This window comes from Orcinus orca, chromosome 5 (genome assembly GCF_937001465.1).
Source record: "Orcinus orca chromosome 5, mOrcOrc1.1, whole genome shotgun sequence".
NCBI lineage: Eukaryota > Metazoa > Chordata > Mammalia > Artiodactyla > Delphinidae > Orcinus > Orcinus orca.
Window position 1 is genome coordinate 94,840,363 of NC_064563.1, and position 13,696 is coordinate 94,854,058.

General features: G+C 36.2%; 1 protein-coding gene across 15 annotated transcripts in view; it reads right to left on the reverse strand.

Moving 5' to 3' along the window:
- BBX (BBX high mobility group box domain containing) overlaps positions 1-13,696 on the reverse strand; it is a 280,623-nt gene that overhangs the window by 139,240 nt on the left and 127,687 nt on the right. The window lies entirely within an intron of this gene.

Below are 13,696 nucleotides of genomic sequence, written 5' to 3' on the forward strand. Positions count from 1 at the left end.
TTTTTATAAAATAAAGTTCAAACCACACATTCAAGATAAAACTTTCTATCTGTTCAGACAATGAACTGCTGAGGTTACTCTCTTAGGATACTTTACTTCAGAGCTTCATTTATTTAAAAAAAATCTATCAGAAAAAAATAAAGCAGAATAAAACTATATCAGAATGACAGAAAATTTCAAACACAAAGGAAATTACGTGAACAGGCACTTGACAAAATTTTAACATTTTTAAAAAGGAGCCAGAGTTAGTTCATTGCTTTTACAACTGTAATTTCAAAGTTTTGGTGATTCAACAAATTTCAGCTGAAAGATCAAAAGCTCCACATTTCAATGAGTTCTTACATCTGAGTACTAGTAAACCTGTCTCAAACATGTTCTCTCATGATGTCGCGTACCTAAAGTCTATACTGCAATTCTATTTCAGGGTACTGCATATAGTAGCAATGATTTAATTGTAATCAATTTTCTGTAATTGTCAGAAAAGCTCCTTTGATACAAGTGTAATAAGCATGTGAGTGGATTTCACAGCAAGACAATAAGACCACAAAGAAATTTCTATTCAATTGTGTATCAATATTTTCCCATGTTCAGCAATTTTTTAAATTGTCAAATCAGGCCTAAAGTACAGTACTGTTCTGCCCTCTAGTGACTGCCTAGGTTCTGTTAACTACATGTGTTTTTTAATTGCTTTTTGAGCAATACTTAGGGTTTGTTTTTTTTTTTAAATACATATGACAGTGCTTTTTTATAACTGAATAGTAAACAAAGGGAACTGGTCAAATTTAAGATACGGCTTGTGGTATGAACACAATGCAGGAAAGATAACACAATTTCTTCTCATAAGGATGGTACACCTAAGTATTACAAACAAAGAAAGTTTATATCATTTATTCCAATCTTTATTCATATTTTTATGTAATTTATTTGGAAAGGCCAAAGAATTACATTCAGTTTCTTTGCTAAAAACTTTACAAGTGTCACAACTATAAATCCCAAGTTGGTTTAATTATATTATTTTGGAGTCTGAGGTATCAAGGCAAGTGGTACTACATATATCACACATAGATGAACAATTTTCTAATAATTATAACAGAGCCAAAATATGCTTAATACAAAACTATCCTGAACATTATTTACCTTTAACTGTTTCAAGTGGCACTTTAGGATTTTTCTGAACCTCAGTGTTGTCTTTAAAATATTGTTACTTTATATGTGGAAACATTCATCAAGGATGGCAATTAAGACACAATTATTACACAGAGATTCACCATAGTATTTTGATGAAGGGTACTTCTTTCCCTCTTAGTTTCTCTTGCCATAAACCTCTTGTAAGAAACCAATGCATCTCTAGAACAGCATTTCTACACTCACTAATCCTAAGCATACTACTTCTGTGTCTACACACTTATGTTAAAAACAAAATTACATTTGTACACATGAATGTAAAAGGATACCTGAACATGTGAGGATAACCCACAGGCAGTATGGTGGTGTGGTTAAGAGCACAAACCCTGCAGCCAGACTGCTTGAATTCCAGCTCTGCCCCTATTAGCAGTATGACCTAGGGAAGATTACTTAATTGCTCTGTGTTTCAGTTTCCTCAGGTACAAAATGGGAGTAAAGAGAGACACCTACCAATAGTAATGTTTTATATCTTCATAAGTATTTGGGTTATACAGGTACATATATGAGATTATCAAAATCCAGAAAATATATGTTTAAGATTTGTGTATTTCACTGAATGTAAATTTTACATCAAAAGAAAAGACTTGTACATAAATACTGAGCTACAATCAGTAATATACATGCTGAAGTAATTAGGGGATTTGCAGTGATGTCTTTTAAATGCATCAAAAAGAAATTGAACTGATGATGGATGCACAGATTATAGGTATGTAATAAAATAAGTATAGTAAAATGTTAATGGTTAAATCTAGGTGGTGAGTATAAACATATGCTATATGTTTGAAGTTTCAAAATAAAACGTTGAGGGGGAAATACATCTACCTTTCAAATAGTTGATGTGAAGATTAAATAAATAAGGGAATTAAATATACAGAAGAGAGCCTGACAATCAACAGTAGAGAATGGCGATATGTTTAAGCAAATGAAACTATTCATCCCTAGTTGGAAGGAAAAGGTAAGAAAGTAATAAGGCATTGGGCTCCAATTGGGCTCCACTGGACCAAGTAGTTGCCATCAAGGTTGTTAAAGCTCAAATTTCAAATATTTACATCATTAATTTGCATGGGCCATATAGAGAACATGGTCTTTGAAAGTCAGAACGAGCTGATTTGAATCCTGGCTCTGTCTTCAATCACTCAAGAAGCTCAGACAATTTATTTAAATGTTCTGAGCCTCAGTTCTCTCATATATATAATATGAGAGTAATGATACCTACATCTAAGAGTCATTGTGAAGATAAGAAAAAAATACACACACACATACAGAAATTAGCACATGAAATGCAAATAATAACTACTGCAGTTCTTTAAAATTATAATCATTATTACTACTTAGGGTGAGTCTTTTATACCCTTACAACTATTCTCTGCAGATGGAAACAAAAGTGGCTATGTATCTGATTCTAACCTAGAAATTTCATGTGCAGGTGGCCCTACTAATCCAAAGAGCTTTCTACAGGATCTTTATTAAAACAGTAGGCCTTTCTAAAAGTACCAGTGTACTTAGAGTAAAAGAAGAACTGGCAATGACAGGGAATTCACTTACCCCTCTGTAATGCCAATTATAATAAATGTAAGTCCTACGGGTGAGGCATTTAGGAAGTATGTTTGCTGATGATATTTTAAAGAAAGTCACACTTAGTGTATCTGAGGAAATAATATTAGCATCTGGATAAGATCTGATTTGAAACAGTCTTAGGTAACACATTTAAAGAAAAGAATATTAAAACTATATTTATAGAAGATGAATTCTATGCTCCCAGGGAGTGGCTTTGAGTCATTATAGATTACTCCACGAAGACAGTGGCTCAACATAGTTTCAGCTAAAAATAGAATCAAGAAAGTGGAAATGAAAGGGGGAATATTGAAAACATATACACAACTTGGCTTCTTCCTTGACTACTCTACAAAAACTGCTTCTCCAAATGTAAATCAAAACCACAGTATCAGAATGGCTATCACCAAAAAGTCTACAAATAACAAATGTTGGCGAGGATATGGACAAAAAGGAACCCTGGTACACTGTTAGTGGGAGTGTAAATTGGTGCAGCCACTACAGAAAACAGTATGAAGGTTCCTCAAAAGACTAAAACTAGAACTACCATATGACCCAGCAATTCCAATCCTGAGAATACATCCCAAGAAAATAAAAACACTAATTCGAAAAGATATCTGCACCCCAATATTCATAGCAGCATTATTTATAATAGCCAAGGTATGAAAGCAACCTAAGTGTCCATCAACAGATGAATAAAGAAGATGTGGTATATATGTGTGTATATATATATGTGTACACACACACACACACACACACACACACACACACACACACACACACACAATGGAATACTATTCAGCCATAAAAAAGAATGAAATTCTGCCATTTGTAACAACATGGATGGACCTAGAGAGTATTATGCTTAGTGAAATAAGTCAGACAGAGAAAGATAAATATTGTATATTATCACGTCTATGTGGAATCTAAAAAATAAAACAAATGAATATAAATGAATATGACAAAACAGAAACATAATTATAAATACAGAGAACAAACTAGTGGTTACCACTGGTGAGAGGGAAAGGGGGAGGAGGGGCAAGGTAAGGGTAGGGGATTAAGAGGCACAAATATTATGTATAAAATAAACAAGCTACAAGAATATATTGTACAGCACAGGGAATACAGCTAATATTTTAAGATAAATTCGAATGGAGTATAATGTATAAAATACTGAATCACTATGTTGTACAATATAATGTTGTAAATCAACTATACATCAATAAAATGAATTATTTTTTTTGAAAGAAAACCCCATTTATTTATTTTTATACATTAATTAATTAATTTTTGGCTGTGTTGGATCTTCGTTGTGGTGCGCAGGCTTCTCACTGTGGTGGCCTCTCTTGTTGTGGAGCACGGGCTCTAGGCACACGGGCTCTAGGCACACGGGCTTCAGTAGTTGTGGCTCACTGGCTCTAGAGCACAGGCTCAGTAGTTGTGGCACACGGGCTCAGCTGCTCTACGGTATGTGGGATCTTCCCAGGCCAGGGCTCGAACCCGTGTCCCCTGCATCGGCAGGAGGACTCTCAACCACTGTGCCACCAGGGAAGTCCTGAATTAATTATTTTTAAAACTGCTTTCTCCAAAGGACCCATGGATCACCTAACCCAAACACCCTTTTTTTTTTAAAAAAAAGATTTTTTTTTTTGGATGTGGACCATTTTTTTTAAAAGTCTTTATTGAATTTGTTACAATACTGCTTCTGTTTTATGTTTTGGTTTTTTGGCCACATGGCATATGGGATCTTAGCTCCCCAACCAGGGATCGAACCTGCACCCCCTGCACTGGAAAGCAAAGTCTTAACCACTGGACAGCCAGGGAAGTCTCCCCAAACACCTTTTTTAAGCATTAAATGTCTCTATTTTTCTTGAAAACTCTTTCCCATCTTCCTTAGCACTATATTGCTCTTCCCACTAAAGACCTGATTGTTCTTCTTTCCTTTAGACGTCTCTTAACAAGTAGGTAGGTGTTTTCAGAGGTTCTGTCTTAGCCATATTTTCTACTTTCACCAATTTTCAAAGTTTCAGCTCCACCCCTCTCTTAAGCTATACCCATCTTCAACTGGAATCTCTTCCAAACTCACATCAAATTCATAAATGCATCCTATACATAATCACATGGATACTCTCTGCATTTCAAATCCAATCCACCCCAAACTTCACCTTCCCCTCCCATAAATCAGTTTCTACTACATCTCTCTACATATGGTAGTAGGATTATCTAAACATCTACACTTAAATTAAAAACCTACCTCTGACTTCCTTTTCAACACCCCCCCACCGCTTCTTTCCCTCTTATGATTCCTTCTACATCCCCAACACAAGTTCAATCTGTTGCTAAATTCTACACATTAGTAGTTTGGTTCAAGCGATAAGACAGGATTTGTATTCTTTGAGAAACAGAGTGAAAGCTAAATTTACAATCACTAAAAACACACAGAAACACACACACACAGGCTAAATAGTAGTAGGCATCAGACATTTGAGAAAATCATTGAAGGAATCCTTAAAAGTGAGTATCCATTAATTTTTGCCTTGCAAACTGGGAGAAGATTTATTTGATTTTGTGAGTTGGATACCTCAATCCAAAATATTTTAAGATACATCCAGACAGGGTATAACCTTCATAATGTCTCCCACGATGGTCCTATTTACAACTCTCAAATCCTATTAGAAAAACAAATTTCTTCTTACCTAGGATATGTATGCTAAAGCCCCCCAAACCAAACTTTCCAATGCCTACCTCTTTTCCCTTCCAATCCATCCCATTTATATTGTCTACTCAAAAATTTCAGTGGTTTATCTGCCTTTAAGAAAAAAAAAGTAAACTCACTGTGACTTTCAAGACCCTCTTACATCTAGCTTGCGACCAAAATTTCCCATTTTACCCTCATAAACATCCCATCCAAATGGCAAAAGGATGGGCATTCCTTGAAGATATTGTGGATTTGGATCCAGTCCACCTGAATACAGCAAATATCAACATAATAAAGCAAGTTGCACAAATTTTTTGTTTTCCCAGTGAATATAAAAGTATGTTTACACTATACTGTAGTCTATTAAGTGTGCAACAGCATTACGCCTAAAAAAATGTACATGCCTTAATATTTTTTTATTGCTAAAAAATGCTAACCAACATCTGAGCCTTCAACAAGTCATAAACTTTTTATAATAATAACATCAAAGATCACTGACCACAGATCATTATGATGAATACAATAATAATGGAAAAGTTTGAAATATTGCAAGAATTACAAAAATGTGACAAAGAGACACAACGTGAGCAACTGCTGTTGGAAAAAAATGATGCTGATAAACTTACTCGACATAGGGTTGTCTCGCCTTCAATGTGTAAAACATGCAATATCTGCAAAGCACAATAAAATGAGGTATGCCTGTATTCGCCTTCTCCAGACTTCTGTATTTACTCCTCTGTGTAGTCTTCCCTGATATTCCTACCTGGGATTTTAGATCCTCCTCAGAACTCTTAATGAGGTTTATTTATCTACCTTTATTCTACCTAATTAGTTTGCCTTCTATTACCACATCGTGACCTTGACAGTGTCTAACACTTTGCACATAGTAAACATTTATCAGATAAACAAACCGAGGAGCAGAAAGTATATTACTCTATCTTTAAATAAAACATTTTTCCAATGAGATTACTATAGGGAGTTCAGGTTCTAAAAAGGAACACAAGAGCTGGAGAAAGAGTGCAAACACTCCTCACTTTTTTTTTTTTTTTGCGGTACACGGGCCTCTCACTGTTGTGGCCTCTCCCGTTGCGGAGCACAGGCTCCAGACACGCAGGCTCAGCGGCCATGGCTCACGGGCCCAGCCGCTCCGCGGCATGTGGGATCTTCCTGGACCAGGGCATGAACCCGTGTCCCCTGCATCGGCAGGCGGACGCTCAACCACTGCACCACCAGGGAAGCCCACTCCTCACTCTTATAGGTGGGCCATAAAGGTTTAGAATTTCAATATACAGTACACTAATAATTGAAAAAATATATAACTAAAGTCTATAAAATCCATAGTTGTTATGGTTAGAAAGTTCACATATTCGACTAGGAAAAGGCAAAATTGCTATAAAAAGATCACAAATACCTAATACATACATGCTAACTTACAGAAAAGCTTTTTGAAGGAACCAAAGTATTTTCATAGATGGTCCTAAATCATCTTCAAAACCAGTTTAGATACACTAGAGATATTCAAAATTAATAAATAAAAGTTACTAGGGACAAAGGACAAAGGTGTACTGCTTCATGCTCATGTGCCTGAAAATTATTAGAAATAAAAATACTTTCTTCTCTTGGATCAATTAATTGTGAAATGCTAAGCCAATGACCTAAAATGAAGTGAAATTTTGCTTGTCTAGTTATGGAAGAACAGAGTAAGGTCATGAGTTCACAGCTGTTTAAAATTTTTTAAATTTTTTATAGTTATCAGGTTGAGATAATCAATTTACAAAAATAGCTCTCATACTTTAAAATTCATTAAGAATTTATAATATAGCTCCTTGTTTTGTTAAAATAATTATAGTCTTTGAAGAAAATTGTGTAATTATAAAAATGTACTATTATGCTTAAATAATTTACTTGTTGTTTGAGGTGATAATTTTGTTAATACCAACAGTATGAGATGATAATATTCCTGAAATAACTATAATCCACTGAATGATAGATGACTTATGTCCTAATACTTTCATATATTTGAGCTTTGATTATGCTTTAATAAAATTGCAAAGTTAAATTGGGCAAAGTATAATTAAACTCAAACATCTATTATTATGATTGTATAGAAAATATTTTAAGATATCTAACAATATAAAGAATAAATGTTATTCTTTCCTAATGGCTTAAAGCAAGCCAATCCTATATTCTATAGACTTTTAATATAAGATGTGCAGTATAATGACATTTCCCTTGTTGTGAATAGAGACAATAACATGCTTGAAATTCCATTTCAAGGAACAGTTAAAGCAGTAAAAAAAAAAAAGTCAAACGCCACTTTTGACCCACTGTCATTGTGAGAACAAACATTTTCTTAGCAACCCTGCCAATGTGCTGAGTTGGCAGTGTACCCTGCAGCACTTTTAATCCTCTTAAGAACCTTACATGGTCAGTATTCACCCCATTTCACAGATGAAGTTAAGTAACTTTCCCACAGCCCAATCAGTAAACAACTGAGTTAGATGTAGTCTTGTGTAGAGTCCATCTGACTCCACAGCCTATGCTTCTGAGATCAAATTACAGCCTAAAAAAGTGATCCATTTAAATCTGTCTTCTATAAGGAAATCTACCTATCCATAGGAATCTCCAGGAAGCAATAGTGATCATTATGCAGTTGACAATCCAGAGGCAAGAATAAGAATGTTTATAAGCATTAGGAAGTAAAAGTTCTAAAATATTTTTCACAGGCACATTATGAACTCTAATGTATGGAATAGTTTATAATAATAGAAGTAATCGGTAAAAAATTCTATGTCTTTGATGATTAGGTAAAAATTCATAAAGAAGAGACATAACTGGGACACCCTTACCATCAACAAGATAGATTTATCTTATGTTCTCTAAAAAGTGAAACTCTCAGTGAATAATAAGGAAAAGCAGCACCCATTATGTTAACAGGAAAAACTAAACTTTCGAACTTGAAAACTATCATCCTTTAAGTATTCATTTCACCAAATGAACTGAAAGATGAGCTGTATGCGTCATCAAATGGCAGGACAAAATGACTGCTATAGGAAGAGGTTTGGTACTTAAACAGGGGATTGACAGTGGCTGCTGATTTCAAACTTTTCTCTATTTTCTCTTTATATAATACACCCATTTGATGATATGGCAACTCTAACAAAGCTGAAAACATAGCAGATATTCAAAAACAATATTAAGGTCATGGTTCAATTTCAATTCGTGTCCATCCGGGTGCTGCCTGGATAGATAGATGGACATATACTCCTCTGCATGGATACATCTCACATTCTGTAGGTTTCACTCTCTCTAATCTTCTAATTAGTGTGGCAAAACTAAGAATGCTTGGGACACTGTTCATCACATAAATGGTATCTTCTTATTATTTAAGCCTTATTCAGAAGCCAATTCCTCCCCATCTAGCTGGCTCTTTCAAGAAACCTGTACACTGTATGTGCCTATGATAATTCAACACCTTAAAACATTACATTCCTGAAGAGGAATACTTCTGCCTCAAAGAGATGCTTGGTAATAAATGACTTTACAATAAAAGTTAAGTAAACACTGAAATAATTAGATAACTCATCTACTTTTTAAGAACAGTAATATAACCATGGCAGAGGCAGAACAACTGCAAATTGAGCAAGTTATAAAAGTCTATAAAACCAAAACACAATGCTCTTCTCTAACATCTTTATAGATCAATTTGAATATGGAAATATCCTAAAAATAGTACCCCTAAGAATAAAACATCTAAATGTGGACTTTAGTCAACATTTCGGTTACATATTAACTGAATCCAGGTACCATATAGCATCTCTTTAGGCCCAGCCTGAACCAATCTGCCTTCCTTAAATCTCAGAACCTTAACAGGCACTCCACTCACAGGGCCACTGATGGAGTGTTAGGGAAGTACTTGGCAGAAGGCTTACAACTCTTAATAAACCCCTGCTGACTCAATGTACACCACAAATGAGCTAACAGCTACCCAGAAATTTTTTGCTGCTCATTTTAAGTTCTTTTTTAATTTTTAAAATAAATTTATTTATTTATTTTTGGCTGCATTGGACCTTCTTTGCTGCACGCGGGCTTACTCTAGTTGCGGCGAACAGGAGCTACTCTTTGTTGTGGTGCGCCGGTTTCTCATTGCGCTGGCATCTCTTGCTGTAGAGCACAGGCTCTAGGCACACGGGCTTCAGTAGTTGTGTCGTGCGGGCTCAGTAGTTGTGGTGCACAGGCTCTAGAGTGCAGGCTCAGTAGTTGTGGCACACGGGCTTAGTTGCTCTGCAGCATGTGGGATCTTCCCAGACCAGGGCTCAAACCCATGTCCCCTGCACTGGCAGGCAGATTCTTAACCACTGCGCCACCAGGGAAGTCCTTCATTTTAAGTTCTTAAGCTTACTAACATTTATTGATTATAGGACTAACTGCAACTTAAAGGCACAGAAAGATGTATTTTTAAGAAACACTCCCCTTCCTGAACTCAGACTGGGAAGAACAACTATCTCCAGGTAGACCTGGGGATGTTTATTAACATAAAAGTCAATGGAATACATGATTAACAAAAGTGAACTCCTGTATTATCAATTCGCCAAATGTTCACTAAACAAGTTCCACATGTCAGACACTGTTTCTACGTTTGGAGTATACAGCCATCGACAAACTAGACTCTCTAATGTAAACTTAAGTCTCTTGGCTTCTTCAAGAGGTTATCTGAAAAAAATTACATGTATATACTCGTATACATTTACATTTATCTGTGTATGTACAGAATATCCAGTAAATGCAGTACATACTTTACATTAAAATGTATGGAAATTCTGACTGCAATGTTATGAGAAATTTTACACCATTTGATCCATTTCTTTATCTGGAGAAACACAATTCTCTGTAATAGAGATCAGAGGGAATATGTATGGACTTCAGTATAAAAATAATTTATCTATCACCTTTCATAGTAGTAATAATGAATGAAGTGGTATGTCTGACTTTATTTGTACTGTCCTTAACTAGTAAATTCAATATCAGTAGACTGATCCTACTGTCTACAGAAGAAATACATTGCTAAAGCTTATCATATACAAGGCTTGAGTTTCAGTCATTCTGTAAATAGCTTTAGAGGGAAACCGAAATCAAAAGCAGATAAGGAGATTGGTTCAAGACGGCAGACTAGAAGGATGTGTATTCATTCCATCTTGCGAAAGCACCGGAATCACAACTAGCTGATGAACAGTCACCAACAGGAAGACACTGGAACTCACCAAAAAGGATACCCCACATCCAAAGACAAAGGCAAGCCACAGTGAGACCGTAGAAGGGGCACAATCACAATAAAATCAAATCCCATAATGGCTGGGTGGATGACTCAAAACTGGAGAACAACTATACCACAGAAGTCCACCCACTGGAGTGACAGTTCTCAGTCCCACGTCAGGCTTCCCAAATGTGGGTCCGGGAATGGGAGAAGGAATTCCTAGAGAATCAGACTTTGAAGCCTAGTGGGATTTGACTGCAGGACTTCGACAGGACTGGGGGAAACAGAGACTCCACTCTTGGAGGGCACACACAAAGTAGTGTGCACATCGGGACCCAGCAGAAGGAACAGTGACCCCATAGGAGACTGAACCAGACCTACCTGCTAGTGTTGGAGGGTCTCCTGCAGAGGCAGGGGATGGCTGTGGCACACCACGGGGACAAGGACACTGGCAGCAGAAGTTCCAGGAAATACTCCTTGGCATGAGCCCTCCCAGAGTCTGCCATTAGCCCCACCAAAGAGCCTGCAGCATCCTGTGCTGCCTCAGGCCAAACAACCAACAGGGAGGGAACTCAGCCCTACCCATCAGCAGACAAGCAGATTGAAGTTTTACTGAGCTCAGCCCACCAGAGCAACACCCAACTCTACCCACCATCAGTCCCTCCCATCAGAAAGCTTGCACAAGGCTCTTAAATAGCCTCATCCACTAGAGGGCAAACAGTAGAACCAAGAAGAACTACAGTCCTGCAGCCTGTGGAACAAAAACCACATTCACAGAAAGACAGATAAAATGAAAAGGCAGACAGCTATGTACCAGACGAAGGAGCAAGATAAAACCCAGAAAAACAATTAAATGACGTGGAGATAGGCAACCTTCCAGAAAAAGAATTCAGAATAATGATAGTGAAGATGATCCAGGACTTCAGAAAGAAAATGGAGGCAAAGATCGCAAGAAATGTTTAACAAACACCTAGAAGAATTAAAGAACAAATAAACAGAGATGAACAATACAATAACTAAAATGAAAAATACACTAGAAGGATTCAATAGCAGAATAACTGAGGCAGAAGAACGGATAACTGACCTGGAGGACAGAATGGTGGAATTTACTGCTATGGAACAATATTAAGAGACCTCTGGGACAATATTAAACGCAAATACATTCACATTAGAGGGGTCCTAGAAGGAGAAGAGAGAAAGGACCCGAGAAAATATTTGAGGAGATTATAGTTGAAAACTTCCCTAACATGGGAAAGGAAATAGCCACCCAAATCCAGGAAGTGCCAAGTCCCAGGCAGACTAAACCCAAGGAGAAACACACCGAGAAACACAGTAATCAAACTAACAAAAATTAAAGACAGGGAAAAATTATTAAAAGCAACAAGGGAAAAATGACAAATAACATGCAAGGGAACTCTCATAAGGTTAACAGCTGATTTCTCAGCAGAATCTCTACAAGCCAGAAGGGAGTGGCACAATATATTTAAAGTGATGAAAGGGAAGAACCTAAAACCAAGACTACTCTACCTAGCAAGGATCTCTTTCAGATTCAACAGAGAAATCAAAAGCTTTACAGACAAGCAAAAGCTAAGTGAATTCAGCACCACCAAACCAGCTCTACAATAAATGCTAAAGGAACTTCTCTAAGTGGGAAACACAAGAGAAGGAAAGGAACTACAAAAGCAAACTCAAAACACTTAAGAAAATGGTAATAGGAACACACATATGGATAATTACTTTAAATGTAAATGGATTAAATGCTCCATCCAAAAGACACAGACTGGCTGAATGGATACAAAAACAAGACCCATATATATGTTGTCTACAAGAGACCAACTTCAGACTTAGGGACACACACAGACTGAAAGTAAGGGGATGCAAAAAGATATTCCATGCAAATGGAAATCAAAAGGATGCTGGAGTAGCAATATTCATATCAGATGAAATAGACTTTAAAATAAAGAATGTTACAAGAGACAAGGAAGGACACTACATAATGATTAAGGGACCAATCCAAGAAGATGTAACAGTTATAAATATATACGCACCCAACATAGGAGCACCTAAAAACATAAGACAAATGCTAACTGCTATAAAAGAGGAAATCCACAGTAACAATAATAGTGGGGGACTTTAACACCTCACTTACACCAATGGACAGATCATCCAGACAGAAAATTAATGAGGAAATACAAGCTTTAAATGACACAACAGACCAGATAGATTTAATTGATATTTATAGGACATTCAATCCAAAAACAGCAGATTACACTTTCTTCTCAAGTGCACACGGAACATTCTGCAGTATAGATCATATCTTGGATCACAACTCAAGCCTCAGTAAATTTAAGAAAATTGAAATCATATCAAGCATCTTTTCCGACCACAATATATAAGATTAGAAATAAATTACAGGGAAAAACACATTAAAAAACACAAACACATGGGGGCTAAACAATATGTTACTAAATAACCAAGAGATCACTGAAGAAATCAAAGAGGAAATCAAAAAATACCTAGAGACAAATGACAACGAAAACATGATGATCCAAAACCTAAGGGATACAGCAAAAACAGTTCTAAGAAAGAAGTTTATAGCAACACAATACTACCTCAAGAAACAAGAAAAATCTCAAACAATCTAACCTTACACCTAAAGGAACTAGAAAAAGAAGAACAAACAAAACCCAAAGTTAGTAGAAGGAAAGAAATCATAAGGATCAGAGCAGAAATAAATGAAATAGAAACAAAGAAAACAATAGCAAAGACCAATAAAACTAAAACCCAGTTCTCTGAGAGGACAAACAAAATTGATAAACCTTTAGCCAGACTCATCAAGAAAGGAGGGAGAGGACTCATATCAACAAAATTAGAAATGAAAAAGGAGAAGTTACAATGGACACAGCAGAAATATGAAATATCATAAGAGACTACTACAAGCAACTCTTTGCCAATAAAATGGACAACCTGGAAGAAATGCACAGTTTTAGAAAAGTATAACCTTC